General features: G+C 39.6%; 1 pseudogene; it reads right to left on the reverse strand.

Moving 5' to 3' along the window:
• Nucleotides 1-12,689: 12,689 nt before the first annotated feature.
• Nucleotides 12,690-14,093, reverse strand: LOC114023348 (annotated as a pseudogene).
• Nucleotides 14,094-18,361: the final 4,268 nt, after the last annotated feature.

Below are 18,361 nucleotides of genomic sequence, written 5' to 3' on the forward strand. Positions count from 1 at the left end.
CTAGGTAGGTGTGGGAGGAAATTCACTTTCTCAGCTATTCAATTGATCACTTTTGGTTGTATACATAATACTTTGTTATTCTTTTCTTAAAATTTATTATTTATTTTCAACATTTTTTATATGAGTTCCAAATTCTCTCCCTCTAGCCCCTCTTCCACCCATTGAGAAGACAAGCAATGTGATATCAATTATACATGTGAAATCATGTAAAATATGTTTCCATATTAGCCATGTTGCAAAAAAGCAAGAAAAATAAAGTTAAAAAATTATACTTCAATTTGCACTCAGAGTTCATAAATTCTCTCTCTGGAGGTGGATAACATTTTTTATTTCTTTTTATTAATTTATTTTGATTTATCAATAATCACTTCCATATGCTTTTGAGTTTAAAATATTTTCCCCCTTCCTCCCCACCACCCTCCCCAAGACGGCACACAATCTGATATAGGCTATATATCTACATTCATATTAAACATATTTTCACATTAGTGATGTTGTAAGTAGAAATTAAAACCAATAGGAGAAATCATCATAAAGAGGAAACAAAACTCAACAGAAGAGAAAAAAATAACAATTCGGCTTCCACAGTTCTTTCTTTGGGCATGGATAGCATTTTCCATCACAAGGGGTGGATAGCATTTTTCATCATGAATCTTTTGGAATTGTCTTGGATCGTTGCCTTGATCAGAATAGCTAAGTCTTTCGCTTTTGATCATCCTTACAATACTGCTCTTACTGTATACGATGATCTGCTTCTGCTTACTTCACTCTGCATCAATTCATGTAAGTCTTTTCAGGTTTCTTTAAAATCATCCTGCTTGTCATTTTCTTTTATTTTTTGAAATTTTTTTTATTCATTTTAAACTTAAATAAAAAAGGAAAAAAGGAAAAGAAAGAGCATGGCCATGTACACAAGAGAACATGAGAGAGGATTCAATACAAAACAATACATTTCCATTTCAAGAAAACCTATAAAATAAATACTACACATTGTTTTCAAAGCTACCCAGCTTTTCTTTATTTCCTTGTAGGTTTCCTTTTGTTCTCTGCTGTGTACTTTTTACTTTATTTTTTCCCCTCTATCCTCCCTCCGCCCCCTCCTCTCCCTAAAGAAGGCTGCAATTAAATGTAGATATCCATACATAGATATCTATAAACATACACCTATATACACATATACACTTATACCCATATATTTAAGACCATACTATGCATATGCACTTGTCATCTGTTTCTCTGAAGGTGGATAGCATCTTCCTTCCATTAATCCAAGTCTTTCCATGTTTTTCTAAATCAACCAGCTCATCACTTCCTATACCACAGCAATATTGCAACACAATCACATCCTATCAAAGAGACTGACTATGAAAGTTTTTTTTCTTAATTTTCTGTATTCCTTCTATTCTTGGCTACATTGGTTTTATTTATACAAGAAAATTTTAATTTAAAATAATCAAAACTATCCATTTTATACTTCAACAATGCTCTTACCTCATAATATAGTTTAAGGTCTGATATTGCTGAATCTCCTTCCTTTATATCTTTTCCCCCTGTTTTTAAAAAAATTTCCTGATCTTTTGTTCTTCCAAATGATCTTTTGTTATTATTTTTTCTAACTCAGTAAGAGAATTTTTTCATAATTTAATTAGGATGACATTTAATAAATAGATTAGTTAGGTAAAATTGTCATTTTTTTGTTTTATTGGCTTTACTTACCCATGAACAATAAATATTACTCCAATTATATAGATCTGACTTTATTTGTATAAAAAAGTTTTCTATTTATGTTCATATAGTTCATGTATCTGTTTTAGCAGGTGTTCTCAGGTATTTTGTATTGTAACTATTGTAATTTTAAATGGTCTAAAACAATATTGAAAGATATTGCTGACACATGGTATAGTTTCCCTATTTTTCTCTTTTGATTTAATTTATTTTAGCATTAATTTTGTCTGAGATCATGATTTCTACTTCTGTTTTTTATATAATAAATTCTACTATTGCCTTTTATCTTATCTTTGTGTGTATCTCTCATTTTTATTGTGTTTCCTGAAAGCAACATATTGTTGAATTCAAATATTTAATCTCCTATCCATTTTAGTTTTATGAGTAAACTTTTCCCATTCACATTTGAAGCTATAATTGCTTGTTGTGTATTTTCCTCCTTCCTATTTTTCCTCACTAGCCTTGTCACCCTATTTACCCTATCCCTCCTCACTCCTCTGCTTAATTTTACCCACTACCTTGCCCTCCTATTCCTTACCTTACCCACCCCTCTAAGAGTCCCTCCATTATCTCTCCCCTCACCCTACCCCCTTACCCTCTTATTTCTTTCTGAGTTTGTAAAACTTTTATACCTTTCTAGATATATATGTCGTTCTCTCTTTGAACCATTCCTGATGAGAGTAAGGTTCCATCACTCCCCACATTCACCCCTATTGGCTTCTTCTGTATCAGTTCTTCCTTTTATGCCTCATTTGTATGATATAATTACTCCCTTTTATCTCTCCCTACACAGTTTTTTTTAGTCACCCCATCATATATAGCTCAGCCCAATCCTTTCTTTCAAACTACCCAAATAACGATGACAGTCATAAGAGTACTGACAACATCTTCAGACAGATAAAACTACTGATAACATTTTCACATATAAGAAGTAAGGAATTTGGCTTTACTGAATCTTTAATGTTCACCTTATATTTCTCCTGAATCTTATATGTTGAATTTTCCATTAAGTTCTGCTGTTTTTGTCACAAATACCTGAAAGTCTTTCAGTTCATTAAATGTCATTTTTTTTTCATTCAGGATTATACTTAACTCTGCTGGGTAAGTTACCTTTGGTCTTAATCCCAGCTCTTTTGGTCTATGAAATATTGTATTCCAAGACCTACAGTCCTTCAATGTAGTAGCTGCTAGGTCTTGTATAATCCTTACTGTAGCTCCATGATATTTGAATTGCTTTTTTCTTGTTGCTTGCAATATTTTGTCCTTAACCTGGGAGCTTTGAAACTTGGCTATGATATCCCTATAAGTTTTCCTCCCAGGATCTCTTTTAGGAGGTGGTTTGTAGATTTTTTTTTTAATTTCTGCGTTGCCTTCTTGTTCTAGCACTTCAGGGCAAGTTTATTTGATAATTTCTTGTAATAGTGTATCAAGACTCTTTTTTATTGTAATTTTCAGGTAGTCCAACTATTATTACATTATTTCTCCTCTATCTGTTCTCTAGATGAGTTATTTTTCTGATGAGATGTTTCACTTTCTCTTCTATTTTTTCATTCTTTTAATTTTGTTTTATTATTTCTTAGTGTCTTAGAAAGTCATTAGCTTCCCCTTGCTTAATTCTAGTTTTCAAGGAATTATTTTCTTCCTTAAGTTTTTGATTCTCTATTTCAAGTTGGGTAACTTTCTTTTCATAATTTTCTTGATTTTCTTGGATTACTCTTATTTTTTTCCTAATTTTTCCTTGATCTCTCTTGTTTGATTTTTAATGTCCTTTTAAAGTGCTTCCAAAACTTTTTGTGCTTGCGACCATTTGATGTTTCTCATTGAAAAAGGAGTAGCTTTTTTAGCTCCATTATCTTCCTCTGAATATGAACCCTGATCTTTCCTATCCCCAAAGTAGCTATTTATGGTTGGGTTCTTTCTCCTCTGCTTGCTCATTTTTATTTTGTTTTATTTTGTTTTTAGTAGCTATTAGTATAATCCAGTTCTAGTACTTGTCATTTCTTGTAGCACAATACTATCCATCACAATCACATACCACAACTTGTTCAGCCATTCCCCAATTGATGGGCATCACTTAGATTTCCAATCCTTTTCCACCATAAAAGAACTGCTATAAATATTTTTGTATATATAGGTCCTTTTTTTCCCCTTTGATCTCTTTGGGGTATAGACATAGTATTGGTATTGCTGTGTAAAAGGGTATGCATAATTTTATAGCCCTTTGGTCATACATTCAAATTGTTCTCTAGAATTGTTGGACCAGTTCACAACTCCACCAACAATGCATTAGTGTCCCTATTTTTCATCATCTCCTCCAGCATGTGTCATTTTTCTTTTCTGTCATGTTAGTCAATCTGATAGGAGTGAAGTGGTACCTCAGAGTTATTTCAATTTGCATTTCTCTAATCAATAATGATTTGGAGAATTTTTTCATGTGACTACTGATAATTTTGGTTTCTTTGTCTGAAAACTGCCTTTGACCATTTATCAATTGGGGAATGACTCATATTTTTTATAAATTTGACTCAGATTCCTATATATTTGATAAATGCAGCCTTTATCAGAGAAACTTGCTGTAAAAAAATCTCCCCCCAGTTTCCTGCTTTTGTTATAATTTTGGCTGCATTAGTTTTACTTGTGCAAAACTTTTTAAATTTCATGTAATCAAAATTATCTATTTTGTTTCCTATGGTCTTCTTTTTCTCTTGTTTGGGTATAAGCTCTTCCCTTATGCATAGATCTGACAAGTAAATTTTTCCATGCTCTCCTAATTAGTTTCTGCTATCATACTTTATGTCTAAACCATGTACCCATTTTGACCTTATCTTGGTATATGGTGTGAGATATATGGCCCGGTTTCTGCCAAACAGCTTTCTAGTTTTCCCAGCATTTTTTTTTATCAAATAGTGAGTTCTTACTCCCCAAGGCTGAATCTTAAGGTTTATCAAACACTAGATTACTGTGGTCATTTACTCCTATTAATTGTGTACCTAATCTATTCCACTGATCCTCTACTCTATTTCTTAGCCAGTACCAGATTGTTTTGATGATTACCTCTTTATAAGACAGTTTGAGACCTGGTATGGATAGGTCACCTTCCTTCACATTTTTTTCATCGATTCCCTTGATATTCTTGACCTTCTGTTCTTTCAGATGAATTTTTTTACTGCTTTTTTTTTCTAGTTCTACAAAAAAATTCTTTCGTAGTTTGATTGGTATGGTACTGAATAAGTAAATTAATTTAGGTAGAATTGTTATTTTTATTATATTGACTAGGCCTACTCATGAGCAATTAATATTTCTGCAGTTGTTTAGGTCTTTATTTGTTTGAAAAAATGTGTTTTATAATTGTGTTCATATAGTTCCTGGGTTTGTCTTGGCAAGGGGAATCTCAAGTATTTTATATTATCTGCAGTTATTTTTAAATGGAATTTCTCTTTCTATCTGTTCCTGCAAGACTTTGTGACATTATACAGAAATCCTGATGATTTATGTGGGCTTATTTTACATCTTGCAACTTTGCTTAAGTTGTTAATTATTTCAACTAGTTTTCTAGTTGATTCTCTAAGGTTCTCTAAGTATACCATGATCTTGTTTGCAAAGAGTGATGGTTTTGTTTCCTCATTGACTATTCTCTTTCCATTTCTTTTTATTGTCTTATTGCTATAGCTAGCATTTCTTTTTTCAAAATTAATTTATTTATTTTTAATTTTCAATATTCACTTCCATAAGCTTTTGAGTTTTAAATTTTCTCCCCATCCCTCCCCAAGACGGCATGCAATGTTATATAGGTTCTATGTATACATTCCTATTAAACATTTTCACATTAGTCATGTTGTAAAGAAGAATTAGAACCAATAGGAGGAACCACAAGAAGGAATAAACAAAACAGAAAAAAAAGAGCAAATAGTATGCTTCAATCTGCATTCAGACTCCATAGTTCTTTCTCTGCATGTGGATAGCATTTTCCATCATGAGACTTTTGGAGATGTCTTAGATCCTTGCATTGCTGAGAAGAGCTAAGTCTATCAAAGTTAGTCATTGCACAATGTTGCTCTTACTGTGTACAACATTCTCCTGGTTCTGCTCACTTAACTCAGCATCAGTTCATGTATGTCTTTCCAGGTTTTTCTGAAATCCACCTGCTCATCATTTCTTATAGCGCAATAGTATTCCATTACATTCATATACCACAACTTGTTCAGCCATTCCCCAACTGATGGGCATCCCCTCAATTTCCAGGTCTTTGCCACCACAGAAAGAGCTGCTATAAATATTTTTGTACATTATAGCTAGCATTTCTAATAAATATTCAATAATAGTGGTGATAATGGACATATTTGCTTCATCCTTGGTGTTACTGAGAAGGCTTCAAGCTTATTCTCATTACAGATAATGCTTGCTCTTGGTTTTAAATAGATACTACTTGTCACTTTAAGGAAAGCTCCATTGCTTCCTGCATTTTGTCAAAAGTATGTTCTGCATCTATTGAAATAATCATACAGACTTTTGTTGTTTTTGTTATTGATATGGTCAATTATGCTGATAGTTTTCCTAATACTGAACCAGCCCTGCATACCTGGTATAAATCCCACCTGATAATAGTGTATGATCTTTGTGATATATTGCTGTAATCTTTGTTAGTATTTATTTTTTAAAATGTTTGCATTGAAATTCATTAGGGAAATTGGTCTATAGTTTTTCCGTTTTTGCTCTTTCTGGTTTAGGTATCAAAACCATATTTGTGTCATAGAAGGAATTTGGTAGGACTCTATTTTTTTTTCAAATAAATTTATATAGTATTGGAATTAGTTGTTCTTAAAATGTTTGGTAGAATTCACTTGTTAATCCATCTGGTCCTGGGGATTTTTTTCTTAGGGAGATCATTTATGGCTTGCTCAATTTCTTTTTCTAAGATAAGGTTATTTAAGTATATTTTATTTGCATTTCTGTTAAACTAGGCAACTTATATTTTTGTAAATATTCATCCATTTCACTTAGATTGTCCATTTGTAATTAGCATATAATTAAGGAAAGCAACTCCTAATAGTTGCTTTAATTTACATCTTCATTGGTGGTATATTCATCCTTTACATTTTTGACATTGGTTTTCTTCTTTCTTTTTTTAATCAAATTAACCAATAGTTTATGTATTTTATTGATTTTTTTCATAAAACTAGCTCTTAGTTTTATTTATTAGTTCAATTATTGAATTTTTTTTTTACTTTCTATTTTATTATTTGCTCCTTTGATTTTTAGGATTTCTATTTTGGTGTTTAATTGGGGATTTTTAATTTGTTCTTTTTCTAGTTTTTTTTTAAGTGCATGCCCAATTCATTGATCTGATCTTTAACAAAATTATTGATTGTTTCTATGATTTGTTCTTTGACCCACCCATTCTGTAGGATTAGATTAGTTTCCAATACATTTTTAATCTGTGCTTCCATGGCCTTTTATTAAATGTAACTTTTAATTCATTATGGTCTAAAAAAGGGTGCATTTAATTTTCCTGCTTTTCTGCATTTTGAGGTTTTTAATGCCCTAAAACAAGTTTACTTTTTGAGGTGCCATATACAGCCACTTTTTGAGGTACCATGCATAGCCCTTTTCTATTTCCATTCAATTTTCTCCAGAGGTCTATCACATCTAACTTTTCTAAAATTTTATTCGTCTCCTTAACTTTTTTCTTGTTTATTTTATGGTTAGATTTATCTAGCTCTGAAAGGAGAAAGTTGAGGTACTTTACTAGTATAGATTTACTATCTATTTCCTCCTATAACTCATTTAACTTTTCTTTTAAGTATGCGGATGCTAAGCCATTTGATGCACTTATGTTTAATATTGATATTACTTCATTGTCTTTAGTACCTTTTAGTAAAATGTAGCTTACTTGATTATCTCTTTTAATTAGGTCTATTTTTGTTTTTGCTTTGTCTGAGATCATGATTTCTACCTCTGCCTTTTTTACCTCAGCTGAAGAATAATAGACTGTGTTCCAACTCCTAATTTGAGCTCTGAGTGTGTCTTATTTCAAGTGTGTGTCTTGTAAACAACATATTGTTGGATTCTGGTTTCTAATCTATTCTGCTACCCTCTTCTGTTTTATGGGTGAGTTCATCCCATCCACACTCACTGTTATGATTACTAACTGCATTTCCCTCCATCCTACTCTCTTCTGTTTATCTTTCTCTCTTTTTAACCTGTCCCTCCTCAAAAGTTTGTCTTGCTCTTGACCACTGCCTTCCTTAATCTGCCCTCCCTTTTATCACCTCTCTCCCTTCCTCTTAAGGTCCTGTCCTACTTACCTGTTGGGTAAGATAGATTTCTATGCCCAACTGAATGTGTATATGTATTTTTCCCTATATGAACCAATTCTGATGAGAGTGAAATTCAAGCATTGCCTGTCACCTCCCACTTTTCCCTCCATTTTAAAAGCTCTTCCTTGTGTTCCTCTTTTATGTGAGATAATTTTCCCCTTTCTTCCTCTCCCTTTCCCCTTCTCCCAGTGCATCCTTCTTTCTCACCCCTTCATTTTTTTTAGATCATCCCAACCTAATCAACTCACATTCTATGTGGAGTCCTTCCAAGTGCCCTAATAATGATAAAGTTCTTAGGAGTTACATATATCATCTAAACAGTTTAACCTCATTAAATCCCTTATAATTTCTCTTTCACGGTTACCTTTTTATGCTTCTCTTGAGTCTTGTGTCTGAACATCAAATTTTCTACACAGCTCCCGTCTTTTCATTAGGAATGCAGGAAAGTGCTCTATTTCATTAAATATTTATTTTTTCTCTTGGAAGATTATACTGTTTTCCTAGGTAGGTAATTCTTGGTTGTAATTCTTGCTCCTTTACTTTGCATGATATCATATTCCAAACCCTCTGCTCCTTTAACGTGGCAGTTAAACATACTTTTTCAAAAGAGGCATGAAAATAGTGTCCATATTCTTTGGATGTCTCTCCCAAACTCCCTGGGTTCCTGTGGAGCTGTGGCTGGTAAGATTCCTTTCTTATCCTCCTCTCGCTTTTCAGAGGGGTTTTCATTTATTTATGTATTTATGTATTTAATTATTTATTTATAGATCAGGGATTGATTTCCAACACTTGAAACCCACAAACACAACAAACCCCCTCACTAACAAATACACACAGACACACATATGGGAGGGCTCAGGGAAAGCTAACAGGCAAAGGAAGCATTTTCCAACCAAACTAAATACATTTTTGCTCATGCCTTGAATATCCTTTGTTTAACACAGAGCAGAAAAGGCTACACAAGGAGATCTATGAAAGATGAGTCTAGCTGAGCATCTCAACAGTAACCTAAGCAATCTTCCAAACAACTCTTGCATCCAGCCCTTTCTCTCCATTCACATACTCTTGTCACTTCTCACCTACTGCATTGTACTAGACTCTTTGTTGTTCTCCCTGACTCAAGTCTCTCCCTGCTTCAGTTCATCCTTCACATTGCTGACAATTGGATTTTCTTTAAGTGTAAGTCTGATTGTCACTCTCCTACTCAATCAACTCCAGTGGCTCCCTATTGCCCCAGGATAAAATAAGAACCCTCTGTCTGGCTTTTGAAGCCCTATATGACCTGCTTTCAACTTATTTTTCTACCTGGGGGTTGGGGAAGTCCCTGATCTTCAATGTGCCTTCTTCCAACCATGTGCCTACCTTCCCACCCTGGGTGGCTGCTGTCCACATCCTCCCCTAAGCTCACCACGGGGTGGGGTGGGGGGAGGTCTACCCCATGACGCTAGAGGCCTTCCTCACTTTCTCCTGACAAGGGTACCAGAGAAGCACTGGGTCTGTCTGCCTGTCATCTCTCACCCTCACCATGTGACCGGACCATCTGTTCTTCCTATCATCTGCTTCCCTCATGACATCCTTGAAATCCTCCCTGGTTCTGGGCTGTAGCTTGCAACACCGAAAAATGAATGCCCTAAAAACAAAAAAAAGAGACCACACAGAAATTACTCACTCCGTGAGGCAGCAATAAATATTGGGATAAAGTAAAATGATTGAAAAATGGAAGGAAATGTAAGATAAATGATATTTTTTAATGACCTGGAAAAGAAACCAAAGATAGATAATATAAGAACCACCAAACTCTCAAAAACAATGATTTTTTAAAAAGCCAACACTATATTTCAAGAAACCATAAATGAAAAAAACATAAACGAAAACCATCTAGATCTGGTAGAACCAGAGAGCAAAATAAATATTGAAAGAATCCATCTTTCACTTCTTGAAAGAAATCCTGAAAGAAAAAGTCCCAGGGATGTCAAAGCCAAAATCCAGAGCTCCCATGCTAGCAAAAATACTCTTAAGTACCAAGAAAGATACAATTGAAGTACCCAGGTACTACAGTGAGGATCACACAAGAAATGTAAGCTTCTGCCAAAAATGACATGAAATTTAGAATACAGTATTCTCAAAGGAAAAATAGATAGGCTTATGACCAAGAACAAATTACAAGGTGAAGTTGAGTATGATTGTCCAGGACCTTTAATAGATTACAGGATTGTCATGCATTCCTGATGAAAAGACTAGAGCTTAGTGGGAACTCTGAAATGCAAACACACCAGTCCAGAGAAACCTATAAAGGTAAATTTATTGAAGCAATTGAAGGAGCTGAATGATGATCTAGGGATAATATTCTAACAGAAGGAAAAGATATAAGGGTTCCTTCAGAGCCTTAATGACTCCAAAGGGTGCTGAGGGAGTTAAGTAAGGAAAAAAAAAAGAGGACTCTGAGGGTGTGGATTGGTTTTATTCTGAGGGTTTTAAAGAGTGGACAGAGGAAGAAGTCAGTAGTGTAGAAAGGAGGAAGAAGGGGTGGAACTTGCTATTTCTCATAATTGAAGTATGTGAGAAAAAGAATATACAGACACGGAAGAAGGAATGGGCACAGGGGCATCAGATGAGCATTTTAATCTGAAATAGACAAGAGACACAAACACTGACACATACAGGTTTGGTATAGAAATACATCAAACTCAACAGGGAAACAAGGTGGGGATAGAAAGCGGGGCCTAATATGAAGGATAATACTGGGGAAGGAATAGTCACAAGCAAAACAAATTTCTTGTTCTGGCTTTTTTTTTTGGTTAGGCAGTGCGGTTAAGTGACTGGCCCAGGGTCACACAGCTAATAAGTGTCAAGTGTCTGAGGCTGGATTTGAACTCAGGTCCTCCTGAATCCAGGGCCAGTGCTCTATACACTGCACCACCTAGCTGCCCCTCAAATTTCTTGTTCTGGAAGGACCTATTAAAAGAGGAAAAAAGGAAAAAGAACTGGAATCTAAGATGGTACCTTAGATTTCGTCTTAGACAACTGGGGAATGGTTGAACAGATTGTGGCATATGAATGTAATGGAATATTATTGTACTGTAAGAAATGACAAAAGAGATTATTTCAGAGAATCTTGGGTAGTAAGAACTGACACAGACTGAAGTGAGGAGGACCAGAAAAACAATTTATAAAAGGAAAACAATGCTTTCATTTTTTAAAAAATTCTGAACTTAATAGAAAAATAGCATTTCCACACACACACAGAACGCAAAAAGGATTTTATAAGTAAACCATGAATCTTCATTTCATACTGCTTGCTTTTCATGAAGTATAGAATAAATTTTACACATTACTTTCAAAACTGTCTTGCTCATCTCTGCTTCCTTCTGATCTCTTCTGTCCATACTTCAAGATATTTCAATGGCCCTCTTGTATTTTTGATGTTACTACTGCTAACCTCCACCCACCCTTTCCACTGATGGCCACCTCGCCTCCCCCAGTGAAAACACAGAAAGAAAAAACCATCATGAAGGCAAACATGAAACCACATAGTGGCTGTGTCCAAAAATGTGTGTCTCTGCTCGTGTCCGTCACCTCCCTCTCGGGAGGGAGATAGGAAATGTACTTCATCATAGGTCCTCGAAAAACAGGCTTGGTCATTGCACTGATCAGAGCTCCTAAGGCTTTCCATGTTTTTCTTTAAAGACAATCACACACATTCACTTTTAAAGAATTTCAACTTTAATACCAATTCCATCTCCTTACATGAGAAATTTCCACTTCCTTCTACTTATACTTTCTGCCTTATGATATAACATGTGAAATAAGCCTTCACTTCTCAGGACTGGTTTGAATAAACTCTACAGAAAGAAATGCAGTAGTTTTTCCCAAACCACCTGCAAACTGTTTAACACAGTAACATCACGATTATACATGGAAGACAGAAGGTTTCACTGTTTGTTTTCCTTTAAAAGTTAAATTCAGTAGACAATGAACATCTAATTCCTTTACAAAACTGTTGAAACAAGGCCTAGGTACAAACATCTTCTATCTCCCACCCTCAAACACACAAACACACACACACACACACACACACACACACAAACCAAGATACCCTTTCTAAGGTCATTTCCCTGAATTTGTCCATTTCCTTTAGCTAAACACGGATGGGGGCTAAGGAAAGGCAAGAATTGGTTTTAACGTAAACTCACAAAAATATGTATTTATACACATACTTTTCCCCCCTCTACAAAGCCTGCTGGGTGCCCCAGGGTATTCAGATAAACATCCCTGCTTAGAACAGATCTCCAAGGCTCTTCCCAAGGCTGGCCACAAACTAGACAAGTGACAGGAGGGTGAAAGACAAAATTTCCTCCTGCACCTAACTGGAAACAAAAAGGGGGACATCCTCCCACTGCAATCAATTTCTCAGCTGTTTGGGCCAGGGGTGGGGAACCTGCAACCTCAAGGCCACGTGTGGCCCTCTAGGTCGGGTGCAGCCCTGTGACTGAATCCAAACTTCACAGAACAAATCCCCTTAAGAAAAGGATTTGTTCTATAAAATTTGGATTCAGTCACAAGGCTGCACCCAGGACCTAGAAGGCCACAGGTTGCCTCGAGGTTGCAGGTTTCTCACCCCTGATCCAGGAGTATGGGGCTGAGAAGTTACCGGATCCTAGTGAAGAGATTGAGGGCAGATACAGATTCCTTTGATAAACGATTTTTGCGAAAAACATTCCAAAACCTCAGGCTCTTATCTCCAGCCCCTGTAACTATGGCCTGTCCATCAGGAGACACTGCCATATACAAAACTCGATAGGAATGTCCTGTGAGTTTGGCTACTTGGGTCAGGGAGGGGTACCTCCAGATAACAATCTGGTTTTCTGAGTAGCCATGAGTGCTGACCAGCTCATTGTCCTGTTTGGACCAGGCCAGATTGCACACTTGAGAACCAGTATCAATTTGCTGCAGGGGCTGCCCTGTCAGCGTATTCCAGAAGCGGATGCAGCGGTCAGCTGAACCACCACCCGATGCTAACAGGCCATGCTGGTGGGGAGACCATGCAATGGCTTTCACAGCTGCCTTATGATAGGTGTACTGCTGGAGTGGCTTTAAACTGAAATAATCCCAGACCAGAAGCTTGTTGTCATTCCCACCCGAGGCCAGCAGCTGGTGATCTGTGGACCACTTCAGCCCACACACCTCCTGCTTGTGACCTTTCAGCCAGCGCTGAGACTGCAGGGGGCATGCCCGGATATCTCTCTGGAGGATCCTTCTGTCTCTGCTCCCAGAAGAAATCTGGTTTGCATTCCAGGCCAGTGAACTGACCCTGGCTATGTGGCCATCCAGTATGGACAATTTCTTCTCAGCATCTACATCCCAGATCTGCACAAAGCCTTTCTGTGTGCCAACTGCTAACAAGTTCCCATGTTCAGACCAGTTCACAGAGGTCACAAAATCATCTTCCAGAGAGAGGTCACAGAGTCTGGTCACCTGGCACGTAGTAGCGCTCCACAGGTAAACGTAACTGCCCAGGCCCACAGTGACAACATTGAGGCGAGACCAATCCAGCAGGTTCAGGTAGAAGTCATCACGGAGGTCAGGGGCCTCGAGGATCTTGAACGGGCTTTTGGCGATGGTCCTGGTCAGTCGCTGTGCAGATGTTAGTAAGGTCCGACTTCTCTTGCCGACGGGTGACAAAGCATAGGGTGAGACTTCACTGCTGGTGTCGGGGCTCCAGGGGGTCGTGCTGGGGGAGTAGGTGAAAAGATTCTTTCTGTTGGGCTCAGAAGGCTGCAGCATTTGGTCTCCTACTTTTGGATCCTGGACTTTCTGGATCTCTGCTCCCAGAAGCTCATTCTTCAACAGGGCAGAGTAGACAAGGTCACTTTTTTGGTTGCATGTGCCAGGACCTTTGGTTTTGGGCTTCAGCCTGGGAGATTTCTCAGAGTCATCACTGCTATCGAAGTGCAGGCCCCAGTTGGCTCCAGCCCTGCAGGGAATGAAGCGGTCTCCGGGTTTGCTGACAGAGGATGCTGGAGAAGTGGGCAGTGCCAGACTCCAGCTCATCTTGACCTCAAGATGGCAATTCAGCTGTGCTTGGGATCTCACCCTAGGCCAGGTTAACACACAGCGTCTGATAAAGTCAGCTCAGGCCCCAAACTGGCCCCTGGTATTGGGTGAGGTCAGACAGATGGAGAAATGCACACCAGCAGCCTTTTGAGTCTTGTACACAGTCTTAAGTAGCCAGTGCTCTAGTGGATGTGGATCTGTGGAGGAGATGCCTCCGGTCTGCTCAGGCCTGAAAAGAAAGGTCAAGGTTAGTCTGGGAGGAAAAACATTTGGGGTATTGGTATAGCAGAAAATAGGAGGCAAGGAGAGAAAGATACACACAGGAGGCAGCTTGAATGTGGGCATTCTCAAGAAGACAGTCAGGGGAGAAGGTGAAGACAGAGGACCTCAGACTTGGAGCTTGGTTCCTCAAGGACTTATAGCCAAAATTAATCTGATAAGAAAATTCTCCCAAGAATGCAATTTTAAGGAGAAAGAGCAAGATCAGTCTAGGAAAAGTGACGTCTGGAGATTTGGGAGTGATCAGGGTCAGACTCTGATTGGAGATGCTTTTCAGGATCTTGGTATATGAAAAAGGCTGAAGCAGAACAGCCTCATATTGGGATCTAGGGAGTAGTAGGGCCAATGGGCAAGCTCAGTCTAGGAAGAGACTATTCTCTGGACCATGGTCCTTAAGTAAATGTTCAGAGTCAGTGTAAAACGAGATGCCTCTAGGGAACACGGAATTGGGGAGAAGGTCTAGGTCAGTCTCTGGGAGGAGAAAATTCTGGAGAGCTCCGGACTAGGGAGAATGGTCCAGTTTAATCTGGGAGGAAAGAACTCTGAGATAATGATTCAAGGGAGAATTATGGAGTCAGTACAGATAGTCACAAGTAATAGCTCAAATGTGGGACTATGAAGGAGATAGTTAAGGGAGAAGGCAGGGCTGAAGGACCTCAGACTTGGAGAGACTCTGGGTGCATACCTCTGAGGGTGAGGGCTGAAGGAGGATCGCCAAGGTAAATCTGATCAAGACTCCTTTGGGAATTCAGTCCTGGGGAGAATGAACAATGTCAGTCTCTGAGATCAGACCTCCTGGATAGCTTGGTGGAAAGGAATAATCATAATTATGGGCCTACCGTGTGCCAGACACTGGACTAAACCCTTCACAAGTATTATCTTATTCTGGGAGTAGCTGCCTCTCAGGAGTTGGGGCCTGGAGGGAATAGCCAACTTTAGCCTCTGGGAGGAGATACCTCTTGGGGGCTCAGATCTGGGGAGAATGGGCAAGGACAAGGTCAATTTCTTAGAAGAGCTGCCTCTAAGGAGCTCAGGTCAAGGTCAATCTGGGAGGAAAGGTTTTTGAGATATTGGTCCAGCAGAGAACAGAAGACAAAGAAAGATACTCACAGGTAGCAGATCAAACGTAGGTCTCTCAGTGAGACAGTGAGGGGAGAAGGTGGGGCTGGAGGGCCTCAGACCTGGACAGTCTCTAGGTGTCCACCTCTGGGTACCTGAGGGCAAATGCCCAGGGCCAGTGTGGTAGGAGTCTCCTTTTGGGAATTCAGTCCTGGGGAGAATGAACAAGGTTAGCCTCTGAGAGGAACCCCCCTAGACAGCTTGTCCAGAGAATAATCATAATTGTGGGCCTACTATGTGTTGGGCACTGGCTCTAAGCCCTTCACAAATATGATGTCATTGTAGGAAAAGATACCTCTGAGGAGTTGGTGCCTGGAGCGAATGGTCAACCTCAGCCTCCGGGAGGAGATATGTCTTGGGAGCTTAGGCCTGGAGAGAATGAGCAGTCAGTCTCTGAGATCAGCCTGACTGAGGAAGACAAAAGGCATTTATTACAGGTCTATTACGTGCCACACACTGGGCTAAACTCTTTACATATATTACTGTACTGGGAAAAAATGCCTCTTGGGAGCTCAAGTCTGGGAGAATGGTCAAGGTCAAGGTCTGTCTCTTAAAGGAGTTGCCTCTAAGGAGCTCAGGCCTGGGGAAAATGGTCTATCTAGGTCAGTTTGGGAGGAAAAGCCTTTGAGATATCAGTCCAGTGACGAATAGGAGGCAAGAAAAAAAAAGATACTTACGGGTGGCAGATCAAATGTGGCTTAGTCAGAGGAGAAGGTGGGGCTGGAGGGCCTCGTACAGAGACAGTCTCTGTGTACGCACCTCTGGACGCCAGAGGACTGAGGCCAGGGGACAGTGTGACAGGAGACTCCTTCTGGGAACTCAGTCCTGGGGAGAATGAGCAAGATCAGTCTCTGAGATCAGACCCCCTAGACAGCTTGTAGACAAAAAAAAAGAAAATAAATGATTATGGGCCTCCTATGTGCTAGGCACTGGGCTAAGCCTTTTACAAATATCATCTCATTGTGGGAGAAACTGCCTCTTAGGAGCTGGGGCCTAGAGGGAATGGCCAACCTCAGTCTCTGGGAGGAGGTACCCCTTGGGAGCCCAGATCTGGGGAGAATGGGCAAGGCAAAGGTCAATCTCTTGGAAGAACTGCCACTGAGGGGCTCGGGCCTGGGAATGATGGTGTGAGAGGAAAAGCCTGTGAGATATGAGTCCAGTGGGGAATAGAAGGCAAGGAAAGACAGACACTCACAGGTGACCACTCAAATGTGGGTCTCTCAAGGACACAGTCAGGGGAGAAGGTGGAGCTGGAGGGCTTCAGATATGGAGAGTCTTTGCTAGCAGAACTTTTTAAGGGAAGATGGATGTCAGTCTGATAGAAGACTCCTTCTGGTAACGCAGTAGTAGAGAGAATGAGCAAGGTCAGTCTCTGAGGGGAGTCCCCATGGACAGCTTAGGGAAGAAAATAATCATTTATTACAGGCATACTATGTGCCAGGCACTAGGTTAAACCCTTCACAAATATTATTTCATTCTAGGAAGAGATACCTCTCAGGAGTTCTGACCTGAAGAGAATGGCCAAACTCAGTCACCGGGAGGAGATACCTCTTACGAGCTAACATCTAGGGAGAATGGTTAAGGATAAAGTCAGTCTCGGGGCCGCTAGGCGGCGCGGTGGATACAGCACCAGCTCTGAAGTCAGGAGGACCTGAGTTCAAATCCGGCCTCAGACCAAACACTTGACACTAGCTGTGTGACCCTGGGCAAGTCACTTAACCCCAACTGCCTTAAAAAAAATAAAAAAAATAAAAAAGGATAAAGTCAGTCTCTTAGAAGAGCTATCTCTAAAGGAGGTTGGGCCTGGGAAGCGTGTTCAAGGTCAGTCTGGGGGGAAAAGCCTTTGAGATACTGGTCTAGCAAAGGGGAGGCAGAGAAAGATAGATACTCACAGGTCGCAGATCTAATGAGGCTTCCTTAAGGAGAGAGTCTGGGAAAAGGTGGGGCTGGAGGGTCTCAGACTTGGATAGATATATACACCAAGATGCCAGAGGACTAAGGCCAGGGGACAGTATGACAGGAGACTTCTTTTGGGAACTCAGTCCTGGGGAGAATGAGCAAGATCAGTCGCTGAGATCAGACCCCCTAGACAGCTTGTAGACAGGAAAAAAAATTGATTATAGGCCTCTTATGTGCTAGGCACTGGGCTAATCCTTTTACAAATATTATCTCACTGTGGGAGAAGCTGCGTCTCAGGAGCTGGGGCCTAGAGGGAATGGCCAACCTCGGTCTCTGGGAGGAGATACCTCTTGGGAGCCCAGATCTGGGGAGAATGGGCAAGGTCAAGTCTCTGAGATCAGACCCCTCTGACCCCCCACCCCCATCCCAACAGCATGGGGAAGGGCATAATCATTTATTAGGCATTATCATTTACTATGTGTCAACCTCTGGGCTAAGTCCTGCACAAATATGATGTCACTGTGGGAGGAGATGCCTCTTGGGAGCTCAGGTCTGTGGATATTAGACAAAGTCAAGGTCAGTCTGTGAGAAGAGAGCCTCTTAGGGGTCAGGCATGAGGACAATGGTCAAGGTCAGTCTCGGAGAGGAGTTACCTCTTGGGAGTTCAGGGCTGCAGAATCATCAAGGTCGTGGTCAAGGTCAATATCTGAGAGGAGGACGATGAGGAGGAGAAGGAGCAAGCTCTCTCTGTTGTCAGGCATGGGGAGAATTGTCAAGGTCAGTCTGGGAGAGCAGTTACCTCTTGGGAGTTCAGGGCTGTGGATAATCATCAAGGTCATGGTCAAGGTCAGTCTTGGGGGGGGTCAGGCCTGGGGAGAATGGCCAAGCTCAATCTCGGAGAGGTTACCTCTTGGGAGTTTAGGGCTGTGGATAATCATCAAGGTCATGGTCAAGGTTAGTCTTGGGGG

This window comes from Vombatus ursinus, unplaced genomic scaffold (assembly GCF_900497805.2).
Source record: "Vombatus ursinus unplaced genomic scaffold, bare-nosed wombat genome assembly UNPS02004423.1, whole genome shotgun sequence".
NCBI classification, from domain to species: Eukaryota; Metazoa; Chordata; class Mammalia; order Diprotodontia; family Vombatidae; genus Vombatus; species Vombatus ursinus.